The sequence below is a fragment of the Corapipo altera genome, unplaced genomic scaffold, assembly GCF_003945725.1.
Source record: "Corapipo altera isolate COAL_440 unplaced genomic scaffold, ASM394572v1 77b, whole genome shotgun sequence".
Classification (NCBI taxonomy): Eukaryota; Metazoa; Chordata; class Aves; order Passeriformes; family Pipridae; genus Corapipo; species Corapipo altera.
The window spans coordinates 985195-999370 of record NW_020884933.1 but is presented as its reverse complement, the minus strand read 5'-3'; positions in this window follow the sequence as shown (position 1 = coordinate 999370).

Genomic DNA, 14176 nt, shown 5'->3' with positions numbered 1-14176 from the left:
GGTGCGGGACACCGAGGCTGGAGGGATGCGCTGGGAGAGGGGTCGGGGATGCGGGACGCTGGAGGTGGAGAGTGCAGGACCCCCGGGCTGAGGGGTGCGCTGGGCGGGGCGAGGGGTTGAGAGGGCAGGACCTCCGGGCTCAGCGGTGCGCAGGGCAGGAGGTTTGGGGGTGCAGGACCCCCGGGGCAGAGGGATGAGCTGGGAGAGGGGTCGGGGGTGCGGGACACCGGGGATGGAGGATGCGGGACCCCCGGGCTGAGGAGTGCGCTGGGCGGGGAGGTTGAAAGGGCAGGACCCCCGAGCGGATGGGTGCACTGAGCTCGGGGGTGCGGGACACCGAGGGTGGAGGGATGCGCTGGGAGAGGGGTCGGGGGTGCAGGACGCTGGATGTGGAGGGTTCAGGACCCCCGGACTGTGGGATGTGCTGGGCAGGGGGTTTGGGGATGCGAGACCCCCAGGGCGGAGGGATGAGCTGGGAGAGGGGTCGGGGGTGCGGGACATCGGGGATGGAGGGATGCACCGGGCAGGGGAGTCGAGGATGCGGGACCCCCGAGCGGAGGGGTGCGCTGGGAGGTGCGAGGGGGGTTTGGGAGTGCGGGACGCTGGCGGTAGAGGGACGAGCAGGGCAGGAGGCAAGCAGTGGGTGCGGGATCCCTGCAGCAGCCCCACAACGAGGGTCCCGCACCCGCAGACCCGACCCGAGGTGGAGGGGTGCTCTGGGAGGGGGGTTTGGCGGGTGGGGACCCCGGGGGTGGAGGGATGAGCTGGGCAGGGGGGTCGGGGGGTGCAGAACCCCTGTTTGGTAGAAGTGGCAGATGCCCCTCCAGCTGCATCACTGTGAGTGAGGGGGGGGATGTTGTGGGGTCTGGTGTGCCTGTGGTGCCTTAAAATAGGGGAAACAGGGACTTGGCACAGGCAGTGCTTACCAGGGGTGGGTTTCCAGGTGATTTGTGTGCCTGTTTTATGCTGTGACTTTCATCCCAGAGCTCTTAACCCAAGACCTTCTTTAAGACAAAAAAATGGGAAAAAGCCCTCCAGATCCTCAACACTTCAACACTCCAGTTGTGTAGTTTGGAAAGTGTAATCTGGAAAATTCTGATACCCTTATTATAGTGTCATTAAGGTTGGAAAATACCTCCAAGATCATCAAGTCCAAACTTTGAGTGAATCCCACCATGCCCACGAAACCATATCATCAAGTTCCACGTTGACTCATTTTTTTGAACACTTACAGGGATGGTGATCCCACCACTTCCATGAGCAGCCCATTCCAATGCTTCACCACTCTTTCAGTGAAGAAATTTTTCCTAATATCCAACTGAACCTTGATCAATCCAATTCAGGGTCTCAGTGTTGTCTAATTTCCGATAATTCAATGCAATTATTAAAAAATAATACTAATTTCTTGAGTGTCAGATCCCAGGTAATCCTCCCCAAAACCAATCTCGCCCAATAATATTTGAAAGCTGCATTACAGTGGCTGCAAACTAGTTATGAGGTTATGCAAATGCAATGTATTATAACCTTTAGTTTATGGATACCAAGGGTTGTGTGCTGGACACATGAATAGTTGTGTGCAAAGTGAACCTTAAAACTTCCATGAGAAACTTCCAGTGGCTGTAAGAATTTAAACATATCAAAGCAACCCAAATCCATCTTTATTAGATGTCTTCAGAACTGCTTTCCACTTTTAAACCCTCCCTCTATCTCCACTTGCTCTTTCCCTCTTGCAGATGCTCAGAAGAAAGCAAAACCAGAAATGTCATTTGGCTTTTGCTGGTATAAGAGATTTTTCTGTGATTTTACAGTGTCATCACTTCATAAAACTTCCTGACTCTCCTCTCACTGGGGTATGCTCTGGCCTCACTCTCTGCTGGTGCTGCCCTGGCTGTGATTCCAAATCTTTTTTCCCCCATGACTCGGCCCCTTTTAACTTCCAATCTCTATTAAAAAGCTAATTTGGGAACTCTTTTGCAATGCTCCCAATTTTGTAGTTTTTAAATAGAGTATGAAAGTCAAAAGCAAGCTCTCTGCAGATAGTCTGTGGTGAAAATATTTCTTCTCTCTTTTTTTTTCTTTATCTTTTTCTCTGTTTCTTTCCCTCTTTTCTCTCTTTAACTCCCTCTTCTTTCCCTCTTTCCCTTTTGTTCTCTCATTCTGCCTTTCCCTTCCTCTCTCTTTCTAGGAACAGCTCCTTATTTTCTACTGCACCAATTAAAGCTTTTATTAAAACTTTTTTAAGAACTTTTCCTCATTCCACTCCTGAAAAGTAGAACCAGCTGCTGTTAAAACAAGCCACATTCCCAGAGAAACAACTGGAATAAACTATGCATGGTTAAATATCAGTATTAAATATAGCTCACTTGATTTTTTTTCCCCCTTTTAATTTTCTGTATTTATATCCTGTGCCTCTAGAGAGTATTTTATTTATTGTGTTTGTTCTTTGCATTGGGTGCTGTCCTGCATAAATTCTGGATTTAAATATCCTGTTGACTTTGTGCTGCAGAAGATTCTGCAGTGACAGTTGCATGAATACAGCTTGGTTCTGAAATTACAGCTTGCCCTGACATTGGAGCTTTGTGCTCTGATTGTGTCCTATGGATTGTGCCAAGAGTTTCCTTGCTCCAGATCCAAGTTTGTGGAAATGGCTGCATGGATTAAAGGAAGATTATTAATATGATTAAGTGGAAGAGTCGGTCTTTTTCACCTTAAAATTCCATATGTGGTGCAGTGGTTGAAGCAGCCTGGAAAACACAGCTGCTGGGGTGGATCTCTGTGCTTTGAGAGCTCTCTCAGACCCTGGATAAAATTCTTAATTTTGTGTGTTCATAAATCACAGAATCCCAGAATGGTTTGGGTCGGATGGGACCTCAAAGCTCATCCCACTCCACCTCCCTGCCATGGGAAGGGACACCTTCCCCTAAAACAGGTCACTCAGAGCCCCATCCAGCCTGGTTTCCATCTCAAGAAGGAATTTAACAATATCTCCTGACAAAAAAATGTATTATCAGAATGTGTAAATATTAATAAGGGGCTGTAAGATTCCTGAAGGACATGAGATGTGCAAAGGTGTAAAGAGAACAGGTAGTGCTAAAAATGAATGCATGAAGGCATAAGGAACTTTTTATCTCATCCTAGAAATCCAATAAAAAAGTATCTCCCACTTTTCCTGCAGTAAGATGCCTTCCTGCCACAGGCCTGGCAAAATCAGGAGTTCCAGCATCTTTCTCACTCCTGTGTCTATCCCATGTGTGTATTTTATCCCTGGAAACTGTAGGTGGAAATGGTCTTCATTAGGACCAATCTAAATTTTCTTTGAGACAGGAAAAAAAGCTGCCAAAAATTGGCCTTGGATCAAAAAATTTTGCAGGCTTTCTTATAAGGAAAACTCGACTATTAAATTGGGAAAGTGTCCATAAGAAATAGTCCTTCATAACACAGTTCTGCTTTAGGGTATTTTTGCAAGGCCAAGATTGGAAATGTTTTATAGAGATTTGTAAAAAACTCTGAATTCCCTCAGCATCCCTTGAGGGTTTTTAAGGGGACCTTGTTATTGTCTTAAAAATATCCCAGAGGGAAAAGTGACTCATTTTCAAGCCCCTTTTGAAGCAGGATCAGTGCAGGGAGATGTTGAGGGTCAGGGGATTTATTTAGGATGACTGGAGAGCGTGTTAGCTCCACTTGGGGGCAAAACTCAGAATTTACAGGGGTGTCATTCCCATCTTTTTGTGATTCTCAGACCCATCCACGTGCCTGAGATGGTGTATGATGGACAATCCATATCCCTGCCTTGGTCTGAATCTTTCACTGCCTGTTGATATTGGAGAATCAGGGGATTTGGTCTCTGATTTACAGCATGTTCAGTTTTTTCCCCCTCTCTCCATTTGGAGATCTTCCAGCCCAAAATAAAGCCTCCCAGGCAGCTGCATTCTGCCACTTCTTCCTAAAAGGGAAGAGGAAGGAGCCATGGATGGGGTCCAGCAGCTCTGAGCCAGCCAGCAGCTGCAACATTTGCTGCTCAGCTGACATTAATGAATCCAGAAAGGATCACACATGATAGCAGAGGGAAAAGACCCTTGAAGGGCAGAAGTGACACTGATTTAGGGCTTTGATTTTGTCCTCTGTCCGTTCCTGGTGTGTTCCATGACTCACTCTCCCAGTCTCATTACACATGGGGAGTAAAACAACAGCCCTGGGTTGCAAAAACCAGGAGTAAAACAACAGCAGCTCATTGGGGATGGTGCTTATCCTGCCATATTCCATGTTAGCAGCATCCAAACATCAGCAGTTCCTGATCTGGGATGAGAGTGGGTGTGTTGCACAGGGCAGGTGGGGAAGGGTGAAGTGGAAAGTGGAGCTGGAGGACACGGGGCTGACCAGGAGCAGGGGGAGAGATGAGTTACTGCTCCATCCATGGCAGAGAAATGGAACAGGCTCCCCAGGGCCTGGACACGGCCCCAAGGCTGCCAGAGCTCAAGGAGCATTTGGACAACACTCCCAGGGACAGGGTGAGATTGTTGGGGTATCTGTGCAGGGCCACGAGTTGGACTGGATGATCCCTGTGGGTCCCTTCCAGCTCAGGATATTCTGTGAATGGTTTGGGTTGGAAGGGACCTTAAAGCCCATCTCATTCCTCCCCCTGTCATGAGCAGGGACACCTTCCACCAGCCCAGGTTGCTCCAAGCCCTGTCCAACCTGGCCTTGGGCACTTCCAGGGATGGGGCAGCCACAGCTTCTCTGGGTAACCTGTGCCAGGGCCTCCCCACCCTCCCAGGGAGGAATTTCTTCCCAATATCCAACCTAACTCTATCCTCCTTCAGCTTAAAGCCATTTTCTTTTGTCCTATCACTGCAGGCCCTTATTAAAGTCCCTCTCCAGCTCTCCTGGAGCCCCTTTAGGCACTGGAAGTGGCCCTGAGGTCTCCCTGGAGCCTTCTCTTCTCCAGGCTGAACACCCCCAGCTCTCTCAGCCTGTCAAACAAGTGGCAGATTCACCCAAGACAAGGGAGTTGAACAGAGAAATTATGATGAGAGGGAAATCAGGACAATTGGCTTGAAGTGAGAAGCTCTGTGAAATCATGTGAATTCTTTGCTGCTCTGCTCTGCTCATGCTTTGGTGTCTCATTGTCCAGGCAGGACTTTACACTTGTTCTTTATCCCACTGCTCAGCAGCAAGTTTCCTTTGCAAGATCTGCTTCCAGCCAGTTGGGAATTCTTGTAATTATGAGTCAACCCAGGCTAAAAATCTCTGAACTGAGCAGAGCACAAGCTGACTGCTCTCCTTTGATCTCACACTCCTTGGGTTAACCAGTCACCATCAAAGCAATCAGCATTATCTGCTGCAAGTGGAGAGACCAATTAAAGAATAGCAAAAAAAAAAACAAAAACAAAAACCCACCCAACAAAACCCAAAGCAACCTGAAATAAATGATTCATGTTAAATTATCAGGTTTGGGATGGTTACCAGAGCTCCAGTGATGCTGAGGGTTTTGCTGCCAGAGTCAACAGCACAATAAATTGGAATTGCAGTTTTTCGGTGGCTCATAAGCAGTAAATCAGGTCTGGGAAACTATACATTTACTGCAAATTTAAGGAGCTGTTCTCTCATGTTTAAGACTGCATTTTAAATCAAGTCAACAGCCATAAAACAATATACAGCCTGCCCAGCTATTGTCTGGGGAATGAGTCCTGTACTATCATCATTCCTTTTTATTATTATTGGATATGGGGGCAGTGAGATTGTCAGTGTTCAGCCACCAGGTATAGAGGTGTATATACCTGTATATATATATTTATAGGCTATGTGGCTGCATCAAAAGGGGTGAGATCTCTACCCAAGGCTTGAGGCTTTGGGCTTGAAGGATCTGAGGGGTTTGGAGGAGGAGAAGCCCCTCACCATCAGGGGTTGGTCCCAACTCTTTGCTGAGGAAAAGAAACCCAAGCAGAGGTGGATTTAACCCCAAACCAATTTATCACACCAACCCCCTCTCTCTACACGAGAATTCGAATGGGCAGAAATAAATTTATTCTTTTACCTTGGAACTGATTAGAAATAACTTCACCTGCAGACAAATTCTACGAGCAGAATTCAAGCTTAAATTTTAATTTCTTTTTTAATATTGAATCCAGTAAGATCATTATTTCTGCCTTGCTCTAGCAGGATGTAGTCTTCCAGCTAAGGGGAATGTTCATGTGTGTGTCATTAAGAGCTAACCTGGAATTCAGATCTTAATCCTCAGTACAGACCTTTGATAGAGAAAGGAAGCTTTTGTTAATGCATTAATTTAAACTTGCTCCCAGCAGCAGCAGTAGCTGATAGCTTGAAAGTAAATTCAGTTCGTATTTTTGGATAGTCCAGGGCTAAAGGAAGCTCTTCATGAATGGAAAAATCTCTCATCTAAGCCTCTCAAGGAGCTCAAAAAGGATATTTATGCAAACATCTCGCTGAGCAGGAGGTGCTTTTGCTCTTAGTGTAAAAAGATTCAACTGTTAGGCTTTTGCTGTCTCCTAGGAAAATGTGTCATATCACCAAAGAAGCAAACTTTATTGGTGTTGAACCATTTTACTTCTGTTACAGCGAGGGGGGAGGTTAATCAGGACATATTGGCACATTTTGTTAAATATGACTGGTTTTGCTCATGGCAAAATTCAGGGTCGAGCTGATTAATAATTCTGATTTTGTGTGAGGTGAGAAGCTGGCAAATCAAAAGAACCTGAGTTTTCAAAATCACTGCCCTCATGTTTCTGACCAGGAAGCCTCCTGGAATGAAAATTCATATTGTTCACCCGGGAGTGAGTTACACTGGCTCCTCTTTTCAATTAGATAAGATAACCTTTATGGTTGTGGCTGAATGCTCAGATAATGCATTTTCTAGCCCTGTGTACAAGGAACAACGTGCAGAAAGTAGCAAGATCTGGAATGATGTAGCAGGACATAATGCAACCAGCTTAAATAGGAACACAGCAAATGTTTGAATGGCAAACAATAAATCCATGTAATAGCATTCGAATGGAGTGCAATCCAAACGATGGCTTTGGGACTGATGAAACAGCTCAGTTTTATGCCACTGCTTATTTGGAGAACTCTGAGTTTGCAGACACTGTCCAGTTTGTCAGAGCAAGGGAAGCAGCTCTTTATTTCTGCTGGTGGCAAATAAAATTCCTCTTTTTCTCAGTTTTCAAAGTGTCGAAGAACCTTTTGCCTCCAACAACTTATTTGTTGAGGTACAACCTTCCTGAGGAAGCTGAGGAACAGGGTGAAGAGTGACACACAGAACTAGGAAGTTGGACCTGAGGATTCTTTTATTGCCATTACAAACACCAACAGAAAGAAATTAATATATTATCTGTATATTATAGATCCAAATAAGACTGTACCTTATTCCCTGGCTGTGTAAGGGGCTGGAAAGAGCAGCACTTGGCAGGCTCAGGATCAGTCCCTCAGGTGTAAAGCTTAATGAAAAGCAGGACAAATATTCATGAAAGGTCTGCATTTGATGTGACCTCCTTTCCACCTGAGCCACGATCCAGGCTGCTGATCTGAAGAATAGCTTCTGATTTCCATCTGATAAGGCTTACAGTTTTTTTGGCAAAGGGAGGCTCAAAAATAATCCTTTTCTGAGCAGATAAATCATCTAAAGCACTCCAACATGCAGGGAAAGGTAGGGCTAAATCTGCTGGCTGAGTTCCCATGATTGCTTATTTTCAGGAGTCCCTACTGGGAGCTGATTTTGTGGGAATGGCTGGGGGGGGATTTGGTCCATGGCATGAGGACACAGAGCAGGGCTGTGCCCTGGGGCCGGGCAGAGCTGACCCTGAGCACCCAGCCCTGTGAGGTGCTGACTCTTTGGAGCCTTCAGAACTGTTTAAACCTGTGTTCCAAACGAAAATCCTGAAGGCCCAGCAAGTCAAGGGGCTGCTAATGTGCATGGAGCAAACAGGCACTAAGTGCTCTGCTGGGCTGTAGCCAGGGGCTGACTCTGTAGGATCCCAGCCCCTGTTAAAATGTGGATTTTAGACCCAGCTGATAACAAAAGGTGTCACGTGGCATTGGGACCTGCTGCTGATGTGCAGCTTTTCTGCTCCAGGGCTCTTCAGGCAGCTGAGTGGAATCAGCTACAACCCTTCCTTCACATGAGGACAGAGTGGTTATGATTGTTTACTAATTATTCCAGTGCAAACAAACCCATGGAAAAATGTTCCTTTAAAATTCCTAGCAGTTCACAGGGTGAGACCAGGGCTTTGCACACTATGGAGGTGCTTTTCTTGTCTCCAGCAGGAGAACCAGGTCCAAAAAAACAAACTCCTCTCAGGGAAAACAAACATTTACAATTCTAAACAACAAGATGAAATAAGGAAGGAGACAGTACTGTAGGTTTTAATTAGTGCTGGAATGTTGTCTAAACCAATGTATGCATCATTTATCTGAGCCCCTGAGTGCCCAAGGGACTGGACCAGATCTGGGATCACACTCTTGTAACATCTCTGTCAACACTCAGACATACAGGGTCCCAATAAACCTGGACAGGCATTTATGTGCAGCTTGGAGAGCAGGTAAATGGTACAAAATCTGAGGATGGGTCAGCTTGGAAGCTACCAGTGGTGAGGTCATCTGGTCCCACCTCCTGCTCAGGCAGGGTCATCCCAGAGCACTTGGCACAGAATTGTGTCCAGGTGATTCCAGGGAACAACAGAGCAGCTGATAATCACTGGTGTCATCATTGTCAGCCAAAGCAGCAGCCATAACAACAGAACTGCAGTGCTGCTCACCTGCCCAAGGCTCAGAACTCTGGAGAGACCACCAGGGCCTCCCATTAAGGTCCCCATGGTAGAGATGTGTGGAGGCACCAAGCCCCAGAGTCTCCCAGGATTTCAAAACAATTGGAAACAGAGAGCAGAGAGGGAGCTCAGGCTCCCAGCTCTCACTAAAATATTGTTTCTTGCCCTCATATGAAAAAGCTTGAAAATATAAACTGAATTATGTTTGCTGAGTCTACCCCTGATCTGTGCTGTGCCTTCCACATCCCATCTCTGCCCAGGGATGGGGGGCAGAGCCCACCCAGGACGGGGCTGGCTCGTGGTGCTCTGTGCTAATGAGATGTTTGGTGCACAGGCAAAATGGTTTCATAAAAATAGCATTTTCCAGGGATGACTCATGTTACAGGATCAACTCTCTCCAATGGAGCAGCACCTGCTCTAACTCACTTCCAGGGAAATCCAGATATGGAATTTGCAGTTCTTGCAGGGGAGTGTCAGGGCAGATGAGAAGAGAATTTGGCCCATGGGCTGGTCAATACTGCTGACAGCCCAACTGAGGGCTGCAAAATGAGCCTTTTTCTCTGCACTGAGTTAAATTCCAGGAGTTTTCACCAGTACCACAATAATAACAACAACAAAAGGTACTATTAAGAATAAATCATTTTAATTAGCACTTCCTGACTTTTAGTCATAGCCTCTCTTCAGGAACAAAAGCAGGGATGGAGGATTCTCATCTGACCTTCAAACAGAGAGAGGCACAGCTATAAAATATTGCAAACAGGGCTCAGGATAATTTCCCCTAATCCTGACAACACAGCCCCAGCCTTCCCAGGAGGATGATGACATTCAGAGCGTGAGCTGTTGCTAAGCTCTCAAAAAACATTTATTCTTTGGCCACAAGCTGCCTCTGGTCTTTGTCATTAGTGGAGACATTCATGTCAGAAAATGTTGTTCCTTTTTAAAATATTCGGTGATAAAAGGCACTGAGACGTCCAGAGTGAGCTTTAAATTAACACCAAAGTGGGTCTGTGCTGGAGGAGCTGCCGACACCTCCACGTTCCCCACCTTGCCCTCAGCAGTGCCAGTCCTCCCACCAGGGGTTATCTCTGCACTTTGGGGCACAAAGAGCAGAGTCAAACGATTTTTCTTGACAAGACACACTTGTTGGCTCAAACAATTTCCCTCCCAATTTCTCAGATCAGCGTCTGGTCTACTTCCATGGCAATAAACAAGTGTAAACTCTTAACAAGCCACAAATTGGCTGTTGCCATCTCTGCTGGCTGACTCCTGGCTCCAGAAATGTCACCGCTGAAGGGGTGTCACTGAAATGCTCTGCAAGAGCCTAAACTCATTTCTTGTAGGCACGAGCCTTTACTTCTGCTCTCAGAAAACCTTTCCTTAGTCAGCTTGTTTAATTTAACAGCACTGAGTGCCATTTAAACAGAGGAGCTTTAATTCCCTAGATTTTGCAGAATTAAAGAACATTTATGTTATTTTACTCTACCTTACAGTTATTTTGCTCAATTTCTTCGGAGGACAAGTTAACAACATTCTCCTCAGTTACAAAAATTGCCCAAATTATTCTTAAACCTGACATGCAAGCAGCTGGCTCTGAGCCTTCTGCACTGGAGGATTAAACCTTAGACAGCAAAAACACTTATCTGGGAGAAGTTCAGAAAAGCACAGAGGCATCAGATTAAGCTGGGCTGTGACACTGGGTGGGATATCTTCCAGGAAGCTCTTCCCTTCCCACTCAGGGTCACAATTACCTGGGAACAGCTTTGGATTTTCCTCGCCCAGCTCTTCATTTTTTCTGCTCTTTCGCTGCTGTGAACTGAGAATTTCAATATCCCAGCTGGCCCCTGGGTTTGTGTGATGAGTCAAGGTCTGGATCCCAGTAGAGGTTTGGGATGTGCTCACACTGTAGGAATTGGCCAGATTTAGCCTGTCAGCTTTAGCATCTCACTGTTTCCATCAGATTCCATTTGCTCCTGGTCTTGTCAGAGGCTCTTTGGGATGGTGACTCCCAGAGGATCTCGAGTCTTTGGTTTTATTCCTTGAGTGATACTCTGGAGGGGCCTGTCTGTCCCTGCACTGCAGGGGAGGTTTGCACAAATCACAGCTCCAAGAAGGATGATTTTTTGGGACCCTGGAGTGGCCACTGGAGTGAAGGGCAGACTCAGCTCTGCATGAGCTGGGTGTGAAGGTTGGTGTGGGGAGAGGATGGAGAGTGAGCTGCTCTTGCTTTTCACTTTGTTCATTCTCAGCAGAGGTTCAGGTTTCTCATTCATTCAATGTTGCTCACCCAGCCCTCACCCACTGCTGATGGGGTGGCAGAGAGACACTGCCCTGACCCAAAACTGGAGAAAGACTGAAATGCTCAGAATTTTAAGATGATGCCCAATAAGTTTCTGTTGTTTCTTCATCCTTTGTGCTTCTCTTTGTGTGTAGCACTAATAAACTTCCTTGAGGGAAAGGTTTTTTAAAGAGGTAACTTATGCCTGTGCAAGGACATATTAAAAGTATAAAAAAGGTATTCAGCAAAGTGCAAGAAGTTTCATTAATGGTTCTTGGCACAGCAAGAACTCAGGGAAAGATATGCTGTGGGTCCAGGACCTTGTGGTGCTTTCAGATGATCTCAGAGAGAAAAGCCAATGCAGGAGTCCCAGTTTGGCTCCACAGTTTTTGCTCCAGCTTTGCCCAGTGCAGGCTTCAATTTTTCCTGGAGTCAGGTCAGGGTTAAAAACACCCAGCCCAGTATTGTCAGTGCCTGACTCTGTGTGTGTGTGTCCTCACCCCCACAGCTCCACAGAAAGCTGCACTGATTTATCTCATTCCCCCTCATTTCCTGCATCCGAAGAGCCCAGTGAAAATCTGCACTTCCTGCGAAGGACAGTGCCTGGCAATTACTTGGGCAGAAGCTGAGTGTGTTCAATTTGGAGATAATTATAAATCTATTTAGGAAATCAAAGAAGCCACAGTGTATTTTTAAAGCGGAGTATTTTCTGCTCGACGTGGATAAAAACAGATAAACACGGCAATAAAAAATATTTCTCCTTCTCGTGTGGGCAGTTCAGCACCATGGAAAAGCAGAGCTTTTAACCTTTCCGTGATTTAAAGATAACTTTCCCCCTTATTAGATGCTGATAATTAGTCATCAAATGCAGAGCAGAGCATGCAACAAAATGAACCCACAATTATTTCATTCCAGCAAGTTATTTCAACTCCAGTGGATTGATCTCTCCTTTCAGGAGCTAATAACCCAAACATTTTTGTAACAGAGCCAACATATTCTCAGCTCCTCAGCATTGCATCATTCTAAAACCTTTCTGTGGTGAAGCAAAAATTGGTGTTTGGCATCCTTGGCTGGGTGCTGTGCCCAACCTCTGCATCTGAACCCTCACATCTCAACCCCCCAGCACAGCTCACAGAGGGAAAAACAATCAAGGAGGGAGCAGAAATGGGGTAAACTTATCCCAGATGTCGTAATTCTTCATTTGCAGTGTAAATATTGGCTCTGTGATGTGTGTTTACGGCTGTGATGAGGGGAAGGGAAGCAGTTTGAAGAGAGGAAATGGGGTGGGGGGATGGAGATACCACTACACCAATCCACCAGTCAGTCAGAATTACCAGGGTGGAAAAAGCGAAGGAAAATAACATGAGGATTATTCTGTGGGGTTTCTGTAGGTTTGTCTGGGTTTTAATTACCAAAGGAAGGTGTTGGGGCAGCCACACCCTTGTCCAGGTGAGGCAGGTAAAGCTTTGGCCTCTGGCCACCACTCCTTTCATGAGATGTTGTACTGGGCATGGTGGGACCTGATGATTTTGTGGGTCTTTTCCAACCTTACTGATTCTATAATTCTATGAACACATTCCCACTGCACAGACACAGTGTGGGGAGATTTTGTCCCTTGGTGAGCTGCTCCCAGCAGCCCCTGAGCCCCCAGCATGTCCCTGAGCCCCCAGCATGTCCCTGCTGGGCTTAGCTCTGCAAGGTATGGGCATAAATTCCTTTCTGACCCTGTTATTGGTTTTGTTGTAACCTCTGGGAAACTCCCCCGCTCGCATCTGTTTGTTCTGAAGTGTTTTCTAAATGAGAAATGCCAAATCCACTGATTTGTGAAATCCCTTTGTTGTTCATATTAAAACAAATAAAAAAAAAAAAGCTGTAATTGTTCTGGGTAGGATGCCAGGGAGCAGCCAAGGCAGCAGAGGAATGAAGCAGGAGATTGGAAAGGGGCACAGTTGGTGGCACAGGGCTTGGCACAGGCTGGTGGTCCCATATTTTGTTTTTAACCCATTTCTAGCTGGTGCAGCCTGGGGAGGTGGAGCAGGTTGGCTGCCTCATCCCACAAAACACGGCATGGAGAACAATCCTTCACCACCCAGACACGTGCAAGTGGAATCTCCAGGATCCCTCTCCATTATTGCCTGTTGTGGTTTGACTTAAATTCACTTCAGTTTGACCCAACTCTGGTCTTCCTGGAGCCCGGGAAAGGCAGCAGGTCTGACAGACCAGCTCACTACAAGATGTTCTGAGGCTCCAGCATCAGGAGGCTGAGCAGAAACATTCCTGGAACTGGGAATTGGGATTGCTGGAAGCATGGGCAGAGAGCAATATATATATTTATATATATATATATATTTATATATATATATATATATATATATAATAAATATATATAATATTATATATAACATTATATATATATATATAAATATATAAATACAACAGGGAGTAGAGATGGGATTAGGGTGTTCACAAGGAATTTCAGAGTTTGAACTCAGGCTGGAATTCCTCTTCCTGACACAGCAGCTGTTCCCAGCAACAGGGTTACTGGTGCTTCACTGAGATGTGCTGGGGTCTGCAAGGGGGATGGTTTGGGATTAAACTGTGAAAAAATAAACTGTCACATTGTGAGAACAGGGTCTTTCAGGTGGCCACCACAATCTACAGCTGCCTCTCCACAACTGCCTGAAATGAGGTTGTGCCAAGGTGGGGATCGGCTTCTTCCCCCAGGTAACAAGTGACAGGACAAGAGGAAAAGGCCTCAGGTTGCACCAGAACAGCTTCAGGTTGGATATTGGGAAAAAAGTCTTCACTGAAAGAGGGTCAGGCACTGGAACTGGCTCCATGGGGAATGGTGACATCCCTGGAAGGGTTCAAAAAACAAGCTGGGGTGGCATTTCACGATATGGTTTAGTGGACATGGGGGGATGGCCAAGGGTTGGGCTTGATGATCTTGGAGGGCTTTTCCAGCCTTCATGACTCTGTGATCAGGGCAGGTCTTGCCCAGGGCGTCTGCAGTGCCCTCCTCCCTCTGCCAGCCCCAGCATGTGGCAGTGGGAACGATGTCCCCAGCCAGGGGCAGCTGCGTGGGCTGCCCCTGAGGACAAATAACCAGAACACAGCTCTGTTA